This window comes from Grampus griseus, assembly GCF_964374135.1.
Source record: "Grampus griseus genome assembly, chromosome: 16".
In the NCBI taxonomy this organism is placed as follows: domain Eukaryota; kingdom Metazoa; phylum Chordata; class Mammalia; order Artiodactyla; family Delphinidae; genus Grampus; species Grampus griseus.
In genome coordinates, this window is record NC_139010.1 from 41596000 (window position 1) to 41616525 (window position 20526).

General features: G+C 40.6%; 1 pseudogene across 1 annotated transcript in view; it reads left to right on the top strand.

Moving 5' to 3' along the window:
• The window catches only part of LOC309834280 (nuclear distribution protein nudE-like 1), a 106622-nt pseudogene extending 89385 nt beyond the window's left edge, over positions 1–17237 (top strand). Inside the window, exon 3 of the transcript in view lies at positions 16217–17237. The product of the transcript in view is annotated as a nuclear distribution protein nudE-like 1 (transcript). The remainder of the gene's footprint in view (positions 1–16216) is intronic.
• The last annotated feature ends 3289 nt before the right edge of the window (positions 17238–20526 follow it).

Here is a 20526-nt window from a genome sequence, read left to right on the forward strand (position 1 = left end):
AGCCCCAGAAGATATGCAGCATCCATTCCGCTTCAATAGGTTGATTACAAGTGAGTCACTAAGACCAGTTCAGATTGAATAGGAGGTTAATTAGATTAGGTTAATTAGATGGGATAGTGGCTACAGTACACTGCAAAAGTGGGTGTAGGATGGCTAACAATATTGCAACCATCTTTAGAAAGTATACTATACCATAATACATGTAATTCACCATGAAGATACATAGTAAGAACTCAATAAAAATAAGCTTATCATTGTTTTTATTATTATGCTGATCCTAATAGGACACAAATCCCTACTTTTGAGGGAATTATAATTTAGTGGATAACAAATTATATAAGGCAATGCTTGTAATAATATGTTATGATGGAATCTCATAATGGTTATGATGGGATCTCAGAAGGACTGTTAATTCTCCCTGTGAGGGTAAGCCAAGCCTTTCTGGCTTGGCTTTGAGTTGACTTTATCCAAAGCAGGCAGAGGAAATTTCTTATACAGGGTCTTGATGGACCAAAAACAAAGTCCCAGAGAAATTCAAGTCCCTGTTGTTGAGCCTCATCTCTTTCTCACCATTTTAGAACTGTCAAACTGGGACTTAATTGTCTAGAGCAATACTCCGTAAATTGTTTGATCCTCATGCAAGGAGACTGATACATCGAAAATTCTTGCCTCTCTGGCCAGGTACGTAGCTTCATCTGAGTACAAAGAGACAACTCAAAATATTGGTCCTCATTTACCCAGAGATGGAGCAGGAAGGTGCAAAGCTTTTCTCTACTGGTAAAGCCACCCTTGGAAAGAAGGAGAGTCTACCTGGTGGTCAGGGAAGGTGGGCAGTAGGAGGATGCTAGCGCCGGGTTCAGAATTGATTATGGCAAGAGGAGGAACAGAGCATCTGACAAACCTCTTCATGTTTTTCAGCTTTCTTATGGCCTTGAGATGTTGGCTTTTGCGTTCCAATTAGCTGGATGTTTAACGGATTTTCCTTCCATGTCTCTCTAGCCCAATTAAAGTAACAAGCTCCTGAAAGGGAAGCGCTGTGCCTTTGTAACCTCACATTGTCAGTTACACACTGGACACACTCTAATTATTTAACAAATAAAGAAAGATTCTTTATTTTCTTGTCCAAGGACATGCCACAGCTTCTTTTTATATCTTAATATTCAATAAGAAATAGCCACACCATCTTCCTGATCTCCATATCACATCACAGTTTTGGGGAAAACTAACCAATACATCTGCCATGTTTAATCTGTCTGTGTGTATGTGTGTGTGCACACACATGAGTATGTATGCATATGTGTATTAAGGAAGGAGGATGGTGGAGTGCTTTATGACAACACAGCCTCATCTATATTTTATTAGTGGAATAAATATCTGACAGCATATTTCATAAAGTTAATATTTCCAGGAGTGAATTAGAGAGAAGGCACCCATTTTGATGGGTTCCTGTCTTAGCCTTGGACAGAGTAATTGTTCTCTTGTTTTTTTTCCTTATAAGCAGCCCCAGTGAGAGTCTCAGATGACTTGGGTGGTGGAAAAAAACATTTACAAATGTTTTCCTTTTGACTAAGGAGACATGCTGGGCTATTTCCATATTCCTTCACAAGAGTTTGGCTGGAGGAGGAGAGGGAAAGCTTTTCACACGTAGAGTTGAGTTGTATGTTAAATTGTCTTCAGGAATGGGGAGTGCTTGGGTCATCATTAAAGCAGTCCTCAAGAACTCTAAGCCAAGCAGCCCAGTAGTTCTGATGTTCCTAAATATACTCTTTCCAAAAACCTTGCATTGAAGTTTGCCAATGCATAGAATTTATTATACATTCTGGAGTTCACTAAAGGTACAAATTTCTTTCTGGATAATTTCATTTTCATACCACTTACAGGCACACCAATGCCTAATTTGAAGTTCATCTGTTTTGAAACTGTCTTTTGCACCGTACATTTTCATTGCCATTGGTGGTCCATGAGGGATTTAGGGAGGGAAAGTGGCTTGTGGTGCTAGGCGTAAGTGGTTCTCTACATGTGAACAATTGTTGGAGTCAAGGCAGAGATGGCAAAGTGCAGTTTAATTATCTTCCATATTCTGCTGAATCACAGCCTAATGGTTGGGGATATTTATGTTTCATGTCTGTATTTTATGAGGCATTGGCAGAATAAGAGGTGGCCAGGAAAAGGAACAAATTTTTCTTGCAGAAACAGCTATAAAGTAGTCACGTACAGCTATTTCCTGATGTATATAACTCTTCAGACTGTTCCTGTTAAAGAAAAAATTTATCATGACAATTGTTAAAGATGGCAAGAAAGACTTTATTTAAGGCGGCTACAATGATGGGGTTTTGTAGTAGGAGAGAGAGATCAGACTCAACTATGAATACAATAAGGAAAAGGGGGGATTTATAGCCATGGAGAAAGGTGGGGGCATTGTCCATGGATGGAATTACTAAGAGGTAGGTAATTCTTTGCCAAGCTGACTTAACAGGATTTTAGGCAGGCCAGGGTGATATGATATCAAGGGTGAGGGATTTTCACTAAACTGATTAAGCAGTATTCTTGCTGAAACTGGAATAAGAGGGCCAAGAACAGAACCCAAGGTAAAGACCTAATCAGAAAGAAGACTCATAGGAACTTGACTTAAGTTTAGTCAAGGAGAGAGCCTTTGTCATTCAAAAAGTCTGTTCTCCAGGGTGTCTTATTCTTCCAAACTAAATATCATTCAAATATCAGTGACTTTCAGTGGCTAATCAAAAAGCCAATTATCCTGAAGTTCACAGTGTTATTTTGAAAAAGGAAAGAAAAATCTCTTTCCTTTAGTCTAGGTTTGTTGATAGTGTTATTTTCTTACTTTTGTTATGGCACGAATTTCACTTTCTAAAATTTTATTTAATTAAAATTTTTATTATAAATATCAATCAGTTAATTAATTTAAAAAAGTGAATTCCTATTATGGGCCCAAAATGTCTTTCTTTTAAAAAGTAGATTGAGGTCTCAGCTTCCTGAATGGTGAATTGAGGGTCCAGGTGAACTCATTCTCCCTCTAAAAATATAAGCAAAACAACTAAAATCAACCATTTCAGAACTCTGGCACTTAACTAAAACCATAAATGGAGCCCCAAACTGTATTTCCAACTGTACCAACTGGAAACTACTGTACTTTGGTAAGACAATGCGGTCACAACTGAAACTGGGTAAAGCAGCAGGGTCTGTGACATTTTAACTTTAACTTGTGACGTTTTATCCCCTCTTCCTGCCTTGCTCAGTGACATGAGAACCAAAGCTGGCAGCTTTGCCAACAATGGAGAGATCTGACAGCCTCTCGAGGTCCACTAAATGGACCATCCACAAAGAACAGTTAAGATTTATCCCAAACTTGCAGTTCCTTGGAAAATCTCTATTTTCAGAGTGTGGGGTTAAGCAGTTCGACTCAGAGGTTAGCTAAGGGAGATGAAGGGAACCTACTCCCCTAATTGAACAATAGCAAACTGCTTTCAATATCTCAGCTGCCTAAGGCTGTGATCTCATTTGGGGTAAACTAGAGCCAGACTGGGAATTTAAGAGATAATGCTGGAGAACAAGACAACCACATGGAACTTTGAGAAGCTCCAACATTAGCCTGAGGATATATAAGATGATGCATATGCATAAGGCTGTGTGCCTGACTAGGAAAGACCAGGGAAGGGAGAAGGCAAGAGACAGTCATCTCTGGTTGACCTTGAGACCCTGCTCAAGTGGAAGTGGAAGCTAAGGTTGTCTTGTAAACTGCCTGAAGTTTTAAGATACGCTTTCTTACACAGATAGCCTTGACAAAGGGTAGAAGGGAAGAATAATAAAAGAATATAAAGAATATAAAGAATAATATAAAGAATATAATATAAAGAATAATAAACTTCTGACCAATCATTGGCTGACCACTAAATTATACCGACCCAGGTATGATTTCTAAAAGGCAGACTTAAAAATAAAAACAAAAACTTAAAAGAAAAATATACTTGAAAATTCAGAGGCTATACATCGAAGGAAATACAGAACTCATTCAGGAAATTCACTAAATAAATAAGCAGCAACAGGGAAAAATAATAACAATAAAAAAAAAACCAGCAACAAACCAGCCACAAAAACAAATGTTGCGGGGTGGGTGGAACTATCTGGTACCAGAATTGTTAGAAGATGATATCTAAAATATCCAGTTTTCAAGAACAAAAAAGTTATAAGATATGCAAAGAAACAGGTAAATATATCATACACTCAGTAATAAAAAAGGCAGCCAATAGAAAATGTCCCTCATAGACTTAGTTGAAAAAGATTTAAAATAAGGTATTATAAATATTTCCAAAGAATTAAAGGAAACCATATCTAAAGAACTAAAAAGTATGACAATAACATCTCACCAAATACAGGATATCAGTAAAAATACAGAAATTATTTTAAAAAACTAGATAGAAATTCTGGAATTGAACAATATTATAACTGAAAAAAAATCACTAGAGGGGCTTAAAAAGAGATTTGAACTGAAAACAAAATATTAATAAGCTAGAAGATAGGTCAATAGAGATTATCAAGTGTGTAGAGTAGAAAGAAAAGAGAATAAAATAAAAATAGAACCTCAGTGGCCTGTAGAACACCATCAAGAGTAACAATATATGCATGATGGGAGGCTCAGAAAAGGCATCTTCCAGGCAATAAAAAGCAAGACTAGATCTTTATATTTGGCTACTGGAAGGAAGCATCATAAGGATCTGGGCAAATAACTTCAAGAGGAGACTGCCAACATAGCTTGGGGTGGGCCAGGGAGCTTTCTTATGTGAGGACAGCAAGAGCCTTGGCTTCATCAGCCTGGTGCTCCAGAACTCTCTCCATCTCCCTGACTTTCCACTAAGCAGCTGTAAGTGTGATTGTGGCTTCCTTGGGCCCAAACTCTTCTCCCATAGTTGGCAACCTTGTCTGCCTCTGATAGGGTGGCCAGCAGAGTCTCATCCACTCTAGTTTTGTGTATCCTTCCTTCATCAGAAGACTTCCTTGTAAGTTGTTGCTTGGGGCAGATCTCTTTTTTTTCCTTTTAATGGAGGAAAAACATACTCTTCACATACTCTCTTGAAAAATTTTGTCCTTATACAAGGATACGTTAATCTTCCATCTTGTACACAAAACAGCATGTCTACTCAGATCTTGAACATTATCATTGTCCCAAAGTTACGACAATTTAAGCCATCTGTAAATGTGGCTCAGAAATAATTAGGTGAAAATGACTCTCCCCGCCTAATGCCCTGTGGGGTCCTCAGATGTCCAGACTAAGAGGTAATATCACTGTAATTAAGGTACCAAGTCTGGGGGTCACTGTGGCCATTCTTAGGTGGCTCAAACCATATCTTGTCTATTTTAAAGAATTATTATAAAAGTTAAAGCTGAACAATTCTTATACATTTGTAGTACCTTAGGAACCACACAAATAGCTCAAAAACTATCCGACTGCCTGTATTCGTCATTTCCCACACTACCCACCACCCGAGGGCTTTCTTATGAGAACAATTCCAGCTCAACAACAGAGTTTGGCAACTATTGGGTCATAAGCCGCCTTTGAAGGAGGACACTGTGACTGTGATTTCTGGCCTGAAAATGTCAGTTTGTAATAGATGAGGTATCTGGTGAAAGCTTTAGGGAAAAGAGAAATGAGTAAACGTGCTCTGGGCTGTACCTCCTGACACTCTTCACTTGACCACTGGGCCTGTGGAAGATGTGGAGGTTTTTGCTCCAATGGCTCCAGCATTTTCTAATTGTCTGTGGATTTGGAATATCTTTGATATACATCAACTACTTTCACATTGTAATAACAAAATTCCTTTCTACAGTACATCTCTACTTTGAATAATGCTGTCTTAAGTGGTGGGAAAAGATTATTTAAATTAAACTAAAAAAAACTTTACTTCTTGAGCTGTAAGCCAAAGTCTCCACAAGCCAAAAAAAAGCTCTCACTAAAATGTAAAATGAAATGGCAGGAAGATCTGGAATGTTTTATTGTATGAAATTTGAAGGGAAGTCAAGCATTACCTAAGCAGAGGGTTCAAGTCATTTTCACTCAACAAAAAGCTAATGATTATTACCTGTTAGATAAAAAGAGAGATAATCCTGTGATATGTACAACTAAGGGGTATTCAGGTGAGATTACCGGAGCAAAAGAGGCAGCTTGAGAGATGGACTCAGGAAATCTCAAAGTAAAGGGGAAGGTCCAAAGAGTAGGACACCAGACAGAATGATTTAGAACTCTGAAAGAAACAGACTAAAGGCTCTAATTCTGTCAAATAAGAGTGCAGGCCTGTATAACTTTGAGAAATTTACCTATTTACTGGAAGATTTGAGGACTTTTGTGACCATTACTGTTTTATAAATTAGGAAGACAAAACTGTTAATTGATGGTGGTACTTAGAATTTACTGTTATTAAAAATAACTTGTTTTGGGGCTTCCCTGGTGGCGCAGTGGTTAAGAATCTGCCTGCCAATGCAGGGGACACAGGTTTGAGCCCTGGTCCGGGAAGATCCCACATGCCGCGGAGCAACTAAGCCCGTGCTCCACAACTACTGAGCCTGCGCTCTAGAGCCCGTGAGCCACAACTACTGAAGCCCGTGTACCACAACTACTGAAGCCTGTGCACCTAGAGCCTGTGTTCCGCAACAAGAGAAGCCACCACAATGAGAAGACGTCACACTGCAACGAAGAGTAGCCCCCATTCTCGGCAACTAGAGAAAGCCGGTGCACAGCAACGGAAGACCCAACACAGCCAAAACATAAATGAATAAATAAATTAAATAAATCTATTAAAAAAACCCTTGTTTTCTAAGATTTCATTTGAAATAATGAATAATAGTAATAATAGCAATCATAATAATAATAGCGATCACTTATTAAATATTTAAGATGCATCCTCATCCATGAAATGATAATTATGGGGATATTGTGAAGATTGAATCAGCTTATGTGTGTTACATATAAACATTCATGTAAACGGCAGTTATCATCATCCATTATGTAGCCCATTTCTGAAAACAGAATTTATTACTTCAAGAGGGACATTGATAATGTAGTGAAGAACTGACAGGTTGCAAAATAGATGGTGTTGGATACTACTCTTGCTTTTAAAACATTGCTTTGCAACAAAATGAATTATAAGAAATCCAAGTAATATCAGTAGATGAAACTCTCAGAGAGGAATCTCAGGTAAGCAGAATAATACCCCTCCCAAGGATGTTCACACCTAATCCCTAGAACCTGTGTATGTTACCTTACACGGAAAAAAGGACTTCAACGATAAGATTAAGATTATGGACCTTGAGATGGAAAGATTATCCTGCATTGTCTGGTTGAGCCTAGTCTAATAAAATGAATCCTTAAAAGTGGAAGAGAGAGGCAGAAGAGTGGGTCAGAGAGATCTGATCTGACCTACAGAACTATAAGATAGCTCTGATCTCCAGAACTCTGATCTCCAGAACTATAAAATAATAAATTTATACTGTCTAAACCCCTCAATTTGTGGTAATTTGTTATGATAGCAACAGGAGACTAACACCATATCCAAAACCAAAGGATATTCCCTCAGAGAGCAGAGAGTTTCCTGTCATTGGACAGGAAGAAGAAAGGTAATTAACACTTTGGATACCTTCTATAACCCATACACTATTTTATTTACTCCTTTAAAACTCAAAGGAACCCAGTGAACTATGCATTATTTGTAAACGGATTCAGGGAGGAATATTAGTAAATTACACAACATTGTGACTAGTTTATCACTCCACCTCCCCTACGCTTGAAATATTTAGGAGGGATTTTGTTGTGAAGATTAAAGAAATCAATGAGGGGTTGAACTCACATATTTCTTCTAACTCTGAAACCTTTCTTCATTAGGATGACAGGTTTTTTCCCTTCATTTAATCATTACATTTCACCCCAACACCCTCCCCCCATTTTGATGCTGTTCTTACAAACTTATATCTGAGTATTCAAGAGACTCAAGTCACTGTAAGAACACAAATGCAAGCTTAATAACAGGAAAGTCTTGCTTCCTAATTTAACTCAGCCCCTTCAAGTCTTGCTAGACAAGGAATATCTCAAGTGGGTAAGGATAGGTGATTGCTTAGTCCCAATCATAGCTCTTAACCTCACCTGATTATTGGGATCCTTTCTTTTGCCTGAAGCTGGCCCAATGTTATCTTTTCACTTATGATCAAGCTTAGATCTTGGAACCTCTAAAAAATAGCTAAGGTAGGCTGATTTATTCAAAAGTCTTTCCAAAATACTAAGGGCAAACCCAAGGAATACATACACATCACATGAGGAATACAAAACACATCACATGAGGAATACAGAAGTTCCTCTTGAAACTCTTAGAAAGTCCAGGATTGTTCTATTAGATACTGTTTATGTTTATACCACTTGTTGTCACAGGACAGGTTTACTTTCTAATCCCAAAAGCCTGGAATAGCAGACCCCGTGTCTTGGTTTATGCCCTAGTACCTGGCCTAACTCATCTAATTAAAATAGGGAACAGGTTCAGAAGACCTTAATCTTTACCTTGATGAAAATATGAAAGGCCAGATCCTATCTCCCACTTCCCTTGGTTCTTGGTCTTAAATGTTTTTTCCGTCAAGTAAATGACTCAGGGGTCATCTCATCCTTGATTTAGGCCCTGCTATTATATAAAATGCTGACTTTGTTTTAAAAACTTAAAAATTTTTATATAGAATTTCCTAAAATATGGTATTTATGTCCCTAGTGAGCATCAAGATGATAGCAATTGGTATTCAATACCAATTCATAGTTTTAATAATTATGACATTATTTTACTAAATATACTTATTTTAATGTGTATAATAACATTTTAATCATCATATCAAAATAATAATTTAACTGATATTGCTAGAAGAAGTTTAAAAGGGGGGGTTGAGTTAAAGAAAACCACTCCTGCATTCAACCATGAAGAAGTGACTTTAATTATGCCATTAAAAAAAACTAGAAAACTGGGCAAAATATATAAGGCATCTGCTTTTAGACACTGGACAATAGGCAGTGCCAGACTATGACATCTGAGAAAAGAGAAAAAAAAAGGAGCTAAGCCCGGTGATCCCCCTGGCCTTCCGGCTGGAAGTAAGTTCTAGACAACAGCATAGGAAAGAAAAACTCAGACAGAGGCTAGTTGTCTCTTGAGTTCAGGAAGACTAAGTCAGCTAGAATTTGTTGAACAAAGTACCGTAAAATAAGGAGTTACACAGTGAAAGAACTCTAGAAGGCTGCGTTGAGTCTTTGGCTGAATACCAATCTAAATGTGTGTATGGCAAAACTTTATGAGTCCAGACAAAAACACAACTGCCAGAAAGGAATAATTATAGGGAACTTGTAAGATAAACAATTCCTTACAGCTTGCACAGGTCTTGGAGATCTCCCCATTTTTCACTACCTGGAGTGGAAAGATCTTGTTGAATAGATGGGTCATTTAATAGAGATCTCAGAAGCGTCAACTCCTAGAAATGGGACTAACGAATTCCTTGCGTAAACTAAGTTCCTCAAGCCCCAACCTAGAAAAGCTTTAAAAATAAGACATGAAGGGGTTGAGCTACTCTATAAGTAGTTTAACTGCCTTACAGAAAAAAGTGGACACTCGTTAAAGAAATACAAGAAAATCTGGAGAACTAAACAACAAAACTCACAATGTCTGACACCCAATTAAAAATTACTATACATGTTAAAAATTACTATACATGTGTAGAAACAGAAAAATAGAGCTCATCATTAGAAGAAAAATTAATCAATATATGTCATCATTGAGGAATGATAACAGAGATGATGGAATTAGCAGGTAAGGGCATTAAAGCAAGTATTATAAATATGTTCAAGGGTTTAAAGAAAATGTGATCATGGCGTGAGATATGGGAGATATAAGAAAGAACGAACTGGAAATTCTAGGCATGAAAAATGCAATATTTGAAATGAAAATTTCACTGGGTAGGAATAGTTGCATATTTGACACTGCAAAATAAAGGAAAAGTAGATCTGAAGACAAAGCAACATAAAAAATACAAATGTAAGCACACAGAGGATATAAAGACTTAATAAAAGAGATTAAGTGAGACATGATACAATATGAAATGGTCTAACATGGGTAATTTGAATAAGGGAAGGATTTAGAAGGAGGGACAGAAAAATATTTGAAAACATAAATGACAGAACATTTTACAGATTTGATGAAAACTATAAACCCAGTGTTCCAGTAAAATCAGTGAACCCTAACTAAGGAGAAACACAAGGAAAATCACATCAAGACATGTGATAATCAAATCACAGATTTTATAATCCGATTGTTATAACCAGGTAAAAAGAGAAATTCCTAAAATTACCAGATGGGAGGAAAAAATTATATCCATAGGACCAACAATATAAATAATAGCAGATTTCTTGTCAGAAACCAGAGAATCCAAAATACAATGAAATGACATTTTTTTGTGTAGTAAAAGAAAAAATAAAACTGTCCATCTAGAATACTACTCCCAGTGTAATTACCTTTGTAAAGCGTAAAAGGCTACCCACCCTTGACATATGACTAGTCTAAATTGAGGTAAGTGTAAATGCAGTGTAAAATACTGAAAAAAGAATGTAAAGTATCTGTTGACAATTCTATATTGATAATGTGTTGAAATGATAATATTTTAGACATTGGGCCAAATAAAATATAGTAACATTAATTTCACTTGTTTATTTTTATTTTCTAAATATGACTGCTAGTAAATATGGTGTCCTGCTGTTTTTTATTGGAAAACTAGCTAGTGTTCACATCTTCATTAAACAACTCTAACACAGGGTCAGCGCTACTGTATACTGGAGATAAAGACCTCCCAATCTGTTTAGACCCTCAAGGATAGATTCTAGAAAATCAGTTTTTAATGAGTATTTAATAAAGTGAATTATATTCAGTTATGTAGGGAGGAACATACAGAATTCAATAAATATTAGTTAGTGTTATTACTGTTACTATCCCTGTCTTTAAGTGCAAGGCAGTATGGTTATTTGTGCTTCGGGAGAAGTGGAAATCATCTAACTTATTCATACAGCTGATGTGTCTCTGGATTCAGTGGGTGCACTGCACTCAGGGAGAATGATTCTAGAACTGGCTGGTCCTGGAGGCAGCATGGCCAGCAGTAGGGTTGTGGAGCATCTGCCCCGGTCCATGGGAGCAAGCAGTGGTACCCTATGTGACCCCTCTAACTCTGCAGTGCAGGAGCAAGTTTGCAGATGAGAGATTTGTGGATTACTGACTTGAGCGGTGCAGAGAAAGGAGGTTTGTGTAAGGACGCTGAGGATGCCTGTGCTTTCACCACGTTCCCTGAGAACTGACTTGCTTCTCTACCCTATATCTCACCCCACCAAGGTTTCCAGGGACCAAAGTGTCTCCCTGTGAGTTTCAGACCACTGGTGATTTATTTGAGGTTCTCCTGCCAAATGCTTTCAATGTTTAGCAGGTTTCCACCAGAGCATCTCATCTTCCTTCCCCCTTTCTCTCAGTTTCTTTACTTCTCAGTATTAGATGCTAAATAGATTTGAATGGACAGTTTGGCCCACTCTGCTCTTCCTGGCCACTGCCTGGGTTAGCTCCCACAAAGAAAACCTGAGCTGACAGCAGTGAAATTTATGAAGGCCAGGAAGAAATGAGGTATGCAGAGCCGCAGCTCTCACATACAGCTGACCCTAGAAGTGCTGAGGTCTCTATTTCCAGGCCAAATTGCACAAATAATGGGGCTCAGACCCTCGCAATTGCAAATACCAAATATGCCTAGGTAATTCAAAGAAAAATAGTTTGTCTCAGGAAACCTAAGATTGGAAGGACGCAGTGAGACTCATCTGCCCCTTCAACCCCACACAGTCCCAGAGTTCCCAATTACTTCCAGGGCTGCCTCATCCTACAGTTGGGTGTGATTATTCAAATCCCACCCTAGGAGCTTCACTGGATCTTGAGCTCCAAAGAGAATACATCCAGAGATTACCTTCTATGGTTTTCCTACTGATCTTTTAGTTGTAGAGGAGAACAGAATCAATGTAAGCTTAGTAACGATTTCCAGATCTCCAAAAAAGACATCCTTGTTCCTGTTGTACTGGGCAGCCTCCTTCAGAGTGGGGATGTGGGCATTGTCTCCAGGGACATGACAGAACTCCACGGAGTTTCTATTTCACTGGTGGAATGTGGTGCCCTTGAGGGTCAAAAGGAACTGATCACAAAAGGAATTGATCACAAGGTCAATGTGCTTCCTCAATCAGACTCACTTGCCTCAGATTTATATGTTCATAAGTTCCATGGAGCCCTTCTGCACACAGGATTGGAAACATGCTCTTTCCGGACTTGAAACATAAAAGAGACAAATAAATACTCCAAGCAAGCATTTGATTTGTGTTAAATACACACACACTGTGTATATATACATATGTATGCATACTCACATACGAATATACACATATTTTCACGTGCACACACATGTGTACATGAATGCATTTATGCATACACATGAAAGATGCATGTGTGCATATGCATAAAAATACATATACACATGTATGCATATACATGCATACGCACGTACACACACACACACACACTCCACCTCCACCACCACCTATTTCAGAAGCACTAGAGGTAAACTGCCAATGGCTGATGCATACTGAAATCTGGATGAAAAGTTCACAAACTGACTCCTCGTGATGTGACTACTTGGCTTTGAAGATCCAACAACTTCAGAGCTGGCCTGTGGCAGCTTGGCACTGAAGATCCAACAACTTCAGAGCTGGCCTGTGGCAGAGACGTTTGTCATGTTAAGTTCTAGGACACTGCCCCTTGCTGGCCTAGGTCCCAGGAGGTTTGAGTGGAGGGGGGCAAACCCCTCCTCCCCTCACGTCAGGTGCAGAGCTGACCCTCAGATAAACTCAGTCACACTTCATTACTAACAACATTTTTATTTCAGACATGTAACTTAGGGCCACTCAGATGCTGTACCTGTAAGTAAACCCACCTACGGAGAGTTTGTCATGACAGGGAGAGTCAGGAATGCCTAGCAGAGCTCCCTTTTCCCTCCTGCCTCAGCTGTCAAAATGGCAATTGCAATGCTGGGAACTTTGTGTTGGACACTGAGGGATATTAATACCAAAACACAAGTTCAAGGAAAGGAAGAAAAACAGATATGTTCCAAACAAATGATATTTAAGAAAAACTGGAAATGGTATTTGGAAATAACTTAGAGTTTGTCCAGCTCACCAGTCTCCGCTTCTGGAATGGAACACCTCCACGAGCCCAGACAATGGGCACTTCATTTGTGTAGGTGGATTGTCATCCTCTGAGCTCTAGCCAAGGGAGGCCTCGTGTATACACGTTTCATTTCCCTCCTCAGTCTTTCCGCATTTGTCCAAACAATCACCCCCAGGAAAACTAGGTGACAGCAGCTCCAATGATAATGAAAACAACAGTGTTGCCTAAATAGCCACCTGAGATTGCTGCCACTCTACCCGGCTCTTTGAAGACACAGGCATGCCCTTAAATGAACACGTTAAGGCTTTTGAAGACATATTAATTTATTGTGCCATAAGCCAGCAACTGAATTTCATGTACAGAAGTTCAGATTCTGGTCCACGGACACCAGTTGCATTTGGTAATGAAGTAGAGCAGACAGCAGCCTCGTTGTCTTGGAATATGATATTTACACCTCCTAGAGGACAAAACCTGAAACCTGACTTTTATGTGGGGCTAATCCTTCTTTTGGCTGCTGTCCCCTCTTCGGAGTATTTTAGAGAAGACAAAGCAGAGAAGGGAAAGTGGTGTGGATACATGCATGAAACAGACTCGAGCTGCATCATTCACGTGCCTCAGCTTAAAGCAGCTCAGTCTACAGCACATGGTGTGGGTAAAAAATCACCCCCACAATGTGCGCATGGGAACTGTCAGATGACTTCATCTCTTTTAAATCAAACTCAATTTTGCCTCCAGGTGAAAGGAATTTCGGTCTTCGTTGTTATTGATGTGTAGCGTTCACAGCAATTTTATTTCCCTGACTCTTGAGGTTAGTTCGGGGTCATTTGACTAGATCTGGTCAATGAACCACAGCAAGAGTGCTGTACATCATCTCTGAGCTGAGGTGGTATAAAGTCTCAGCTTCACTTTCCAGCTCTCTCTTTCCTGCTTGGTAAGCTTCAAAATCACATTTCCAGATGGTTTCGCTCTATAGAAAAGGAGGCCACCAGATTCACACGCAACTTTCTGGAAGGAACAAAGAAATATTCATTGAGTTAAGCCAGGGACATTTAGGAGTTAATTTGTTATCATCTCATGGCCCAGTATTACCTGACTAATTTTGTTCTCCAGGCTCACACAGGAATGGGAAAAACTTACATCATGACAAGAAAATGGAGAGAAGGGCCCTGTCTATGTCACTGTGTCATGGTGGCCACAGATTTACTCACTGTCTGAGCTCCAGTGACCCATTTAAAGCTGGTGCCTTTGTTGATTCTACACCATACTTAGGGGTCAGAAGTTTTGCTCTTGCCAAGAGGAGCAAGGGATGAAATGGGCTTAGACCCCTCCTCACATAGGATTATGAGTGATAAAGTAGAGATGAGGCAATGCCACTCCAGATGCAGGTCACTCACAGGTGGCCTGTAGCTGGGCCAGAGAGATTTTGTGAGCAGGTTACAGGGAGGTGTTGGTGCTGCCTTTGGGATCCAGGGCTACCATGGCCAGCCCACTCCCAGCTCAGAACGAAGTAGTAGCAGAACATCCTCAAGGGGGAGAACAGGTTTTATTCCTTCTGGTCACACTGTGCCCCAGCAACTAACCTCTGAAGGATGGATAATAGGAACTGGAGGGAAACGCAGCAAAATAAAAGCCTTACTCCAAACTGAGGTTTAAGTTTACTGTAATTCGCAACAGAATCCCAACAGTAGTTTTTTAGGCATAGAGAATTTTATTCTAAAATTTATATGGAAAGGTACAGGCCCCATAAGAACAACAACATTTTTTTTTTTTTTTTTGCCATGTGTGGGCCTCTCACTGCTGTGGCCTCTCCTGTTGTGGAGCACAGGCTCTGGACGCGCAGGCTTAGTGGCCATGGCTCACGGGCCCAGCCGCTCCATGACATGTGGGATCTTCCCGGACCGGGGCACGAACCCATGTCCCCTGAATCGGCAGGCGGACTCTCAACCACTGCGCCACCAGGGAAGCCCAACAACAACATTCTTAAAAAACAAACAAACAAACTTTAATGTAAGAATAGCTCAGTAACCAAGAGAATGTGATACTGGTGGAGGAACAGACACAGAGATCAATGGGACAGAATAGAGAGTGCAGAAATAACCACACGAATAAGCCCAGCTGAGTTTTAACAAAGATGCCAAAGCAATTCAGTAGTAGAAAAATAGCCTTTTCCATAACTAGTGCTGGTGTCATTGTACATCCATCAGCAAAAAAATGAATCTCAGCCTAAACCTCATACCTTTTATGTAAATTAACCCAAAGTGAATTGTGGACTTAAATATAGAAGATAAAACTATTAAATTTTTAGGAAAAAAACTTAGGAGAAAATCTTCTGGACCTAGGGCCAGGTGAAGAGTTTTTAGACTTGGCACTAAAAGCACGACCCATAAAAGGAAAAATTGATAAACTGTACATCATCAAAAATTTAAAAATTTGTTCAATGAAAGACCCCATGATGATGGATGAAAAGACAAGTTAAAGACTGGGAGAAAATATTTGTCAACAGTATATCTGACAAAAGACTAGTTCCTAGAATATATAAAGAAATCTCGAAATTCAACAGTTGAAAAAAAACCCAGTTAGAAAATGGGCAGAAGACATGGACGGACACTTCACTGAAGAGGATATACAGACGGCAAATAGGTACATGACATTATGTTTAAAATCATTAGGCATTAGGGATATGCAAATTAAAACCATAATTCGATATCACTACACACTTATTAGAATGGTTGAAATAAAAAATAGTGACAGAACCCCGCCTCCGTGCGTCACAGAATGGCCTCGGACACCCACTTAGCCCCTGAGTGTCGGGGAGGAGAGGGCACGGAGGTGCGCGGAGCTGAGCTCAAGGCTGCGGAGTGGGGCGGAGCTAGGCAGCTGGGCGGGCCTGGCCAGGCCCGCTGAGCGAGACGTCGGTGGAGCAGAGGGGGACATGCGCTTTTGACACATTGGAGGCTTTCTTGATCATGGGTGGAAGATATACCAGAGTTTTCAAGTTTAATGGAGGAAACTGCTTAATGGAAGGAACTTGCCTTGAAGTATAAACAAAGCTTCCAGGAAGCTCGGGATGAGCTAGTTGAATTCCAGGAAGGAAGCCGAGAATTAGAAGCAGAGTTGGAAGCACAGTACAGGCTGAACAAAGAAATAGAGACTTGCAAGACTGAAGTATGAAGTGGAAGCACTAACGGAGAACCTGGAGCATCAATATGCACAGAGCTACAAGCAGGTCTCAGTATTAGAAGAAGATTTAAGTCAGACTCGGGCCTTTAAGCAGCAGTTACGTAAGTATGTGAGAGAGCTGGAGCCGGCCAGCGATGACCTGGAGTGAGCAAAAAGGGCAACAGTAGTTTCACTGGAAGACTTTGAACAAGGCTAAATCAAGCCATTGAACGAAATGCATTTTTAAAAAGTGAACTTGATGAAAAGGAATCTTTGTTGGTCTCTGTGCAGAGGTTAATGGACGAAGCGAGAGATCTAAGACAACAACTAACTGTTGGGGAAAGACAACAGGAAGTAACTAGAAAGTTGGCTCCCAGTTCTCCAACTCTAGACTGGGAAAAGATGGATTCTGCCGTCCAAGCATCACTTTCTTTGCCAGCTACTCCTGTTGGCAACGGAACAGAGAACAGTTTTCCTTCACTGAAATCTATACCAAACGGTTTTGGTACCGGTCCACTGACTCCTTCAGCTAGGATATCAGCACCAAACATCGTGTGGGATCGCTGACGGAAAGTAGGGGCTTTAGAATCCAAATTAGCAGCTGGCAGGAAGTTTGCAAAGGCCCAAGCATCACGAAAATCTGTATTTCAGGGAACATGAACTGCGGGATGATAATTAGCCACGGCACGAAGTTCTCTCTATCAGGGCACTCGTCTTTCTTCAACAAAGGGGCGGTAAAGGGCTCTGACCAGGCCCCTCCTCCTCCTGGCCCGGGCTCCTCGCCCCGGCACCCGTGTGCTGCCTCTCAGTGTGTGAGTGCCCGGCCTTCAGGTGGCCGCTCCCGCCCTCCTGCGACAACCCAGGACACCCACGCCTCACCCCTCGGTGCCCGGGCCCAGCTCGTCGTGCCCCTCCGTCTGGCAGAGGGCAGGCTGCACGCAGTGGCGGCTACTGGGCCCTGCCCAGCCCCAGGACTCTGCGCGATATCAATACTGCCTATTTTCTCTTCTCGCCCTAGTGCCGTTGGCTCCAATCGCTCCTTTATTGTCAGGATGTGACATAATGGAATCTGACAAGTGGACAGTATGGGTGAACGCAGGGCACTGTGGGATCCCTTGCAGGGCCAGCAACTCGGCTCACAGGTTCAGATGCTGAGACCAAAAAGAAATTGAAATTAAGTCAAGAGAAGGTAGAATATTCCAGAGAGAGTGTTTCATGTGGAGAAGGGACCACACGCATAGGTGCAGATAGGGAGACCATGATGCAATCAGGTACCTGGAGGATGCACTTGGGAGTTATGGTGTGAAGGGAGGCTGGTGAGGCTAGAAGCCTCGGCAGGAGATGGGCTGAGGCCTGGGGCAGAGGTGTCCATCCTGAGAACACTGCCTTCAGGTAGAGCCAAACAGAAGCCATTCAAGGCCAGCCAAGCAGGGTCACCCATCAGAAGGAGGCTAGATAAAGAAAGTCTGGCCTCAGATGCAGCAGGATGGGAGCTGAGGAGAAAGTGAGTTCAAAGTGAAGGGTGAGAGGCAGGACCTGGAACAGTTCCAGAGGCCAAAAGGACACATCAGGTTTTCCTAGAATGTTTAGCCATAGGCACAGCCAGAGGAGTCCAGCATGCAGCTGGCAAGCAGGCGTCAACGTACATCACAGCATCAGCACCAATATTCTGCCCTGGTGAGAGCTTTACAGTTTACAACAGGCTTTAGGTATCTCGCTTATTGGTGGTATTGATGACCCAGCAGCAGTACACTATGGTGCTTAAGGCCTCCTGCTCAGAACTTACCTGGCTTGGTTTCCAGTTCTGGAAATCAACCAATCTCCAAGATAAAAAGTAAAAATAAAAAAATAAAATAAAATGATACTGTTTGTGCTGGGCCACGGTGATACAAGGCATGTATTACAATGGGGTATGAGAAAATATTATCTTCATTAGGATGGTTTCATGGTATATAAAGAAACATATATTATAACTCATCAAATTTTAGAGTTTAGGTTAATGCAGTTTTATACAATAAATTTACCTTAATAAAGCTCTAAGAAAAAGAACATAATAACAGTGTAATACTGATAATCTTGTATAAAATATTAATAAAGTACCTATAAAGTTATGCTATCTAATACTTTAGGGATCTTACCCTATATCAGTCAGGGGTGCTTGTGTTTTATATGTACTACCTCATTTAGCCCTATGAGGGGTACATACTATTGCCTCAATCATTTTGCAAATGAGAAAACTGATCATTTCAATGACTGGGAATAATGAACAGCAGCCATTAATATCATCATTATTTTCTCCTCCACCCTCTTCCTCTTATTTCTTTTTTTTCCCAGTGTACTCTGAAAACATCCAAGCAGATGCAGATATTAAAGCCAAAGAAGTTGCTGGTATCCGGGATGATATAGTTAAGGCAATAAGGGAGTGATAGTTGAAGCTGGTGGCTTTTAGCAGCTAGGGAATCAGAGGGGAAACTTATCAAGTTGGAAAGCATAAAAAAATTCATGAGATCGAATCTCAGGCGACAGTCCATTCCTTCTGGCATGGCCCACACAAAATAGTAAACAATGAAGCTTGAGGTGGTTGCAATAATTATCCTTTTTGAACAACCTAATTCAGATGAACTAATAGCTTTGAAACTTCTTTGGAAAGAGTTAGTGGGGGTTTAGAAGTGGGGTGCATTGCCACCTACCTTGACCTAATGTGATTCATCCACATTGTCTGCAAGGTTCTGTGGGCTCCACCTCTCAAGAGCATGTTTTGAGGTTGAATCTTATGATACCCTAAGAGGTCCTGGACCCGCTGCCACCCACCTACTAGCTGTGTAATCTTGGGCTGATTTATCGCACCTCCTTAATCTCCAGCTGGAAACGTAATATTGTTTTAAATCAACAGAGCAAATAAGTAGGACAAAACCACATTTACCACTCTCATAATGAGGCCATTGTCACTAATCAGTCATTGCATTTTTTCCTTCTGATCGCTGACTAGGCCTTCGGAGTCCTCAGTGAAGTTATCCACCAGCAGCTGAGTGAAGTTGGCAAACAAGATGAAACTTTTCTGTCATGCAGGCCTTCTCTAATTATCCCAATTCATTAGTCTCATAGTAACTAATGAGGCATCCAATGTGCTTCTACTCATTTTTCAAGACAGAATTTTGACACTCAAACAAAGTGACTAGCCCCAAATCAAGCGGCTTGTAAATGCTGAGGTTTGAATCCAAATTCAAGCCCTTTCCCAAAAATAACAATCTCTTGCTATAGCTGGCTTGGGTCCCAGCACACCCACTGATTTGCCCTGTGAGCTTGGGTCTCCTTATCCCTTCCTCAATCTTCCATTAGAAATGGCAAGCAAAGCGCTCACTTGTTCACAGTATGTCCACTGCCAGGAACATGGTGAGTGAAAAGAGAGTAAGCTCTAGTAGGGTTAAATCTTAGCTCATCATTTATTAGCTGTGTATTTTTGAGCAAGTTTTTCAAACTCTCAAAGCTTCCATTTCTTCAGCTATAAAATGATCTCTAATAAGACCAATCTCATGAATCTGTTGTAAAGATTATAAACAATGATTACATCGCAGTGGGACACAGCAGACCTAGTAGACAACTGTAGAAAGTAGTTGTTTTGCAACTTGAAGCCAGGAGCAAGAATAATTTTCTGATTTTATTGGTCCCAGAAAGAGGTGGAGCTCTCCACTCTCAGTTGGACAATTGCAGAACTGAGCCATTAAGTCTAGAGGCCATTAAGAAGAGAAGCCCGTGGATGCATGCAGGGTCCTGGGTCTCTGTCAGGTCACAGAAGGGGATTCTAAATGAACCTGAGAGCTGTTAACATTGAAACATGCTGAGGGATGTCCTCAATGGTGAATAAGCTCTTTAGAATGATGGGACCCAAAAGATTTTGTTCCAACCGCATTGGTTCATTATGAACAAAACATGACGACTTCATTTTACTGGGGGCTAATGGTGAACAGGCGGGCTGCAAGGCAAAGACCACACAATCCTGTCTCCAAAAACATAGTTATGTTCTGTAAACCCTGAGTCCTGTTTCCACTTTTCAGTCCCTGTAAGTGCTAGCTGAGACTCAAAAACATGGCCAGAGAAGAGATTT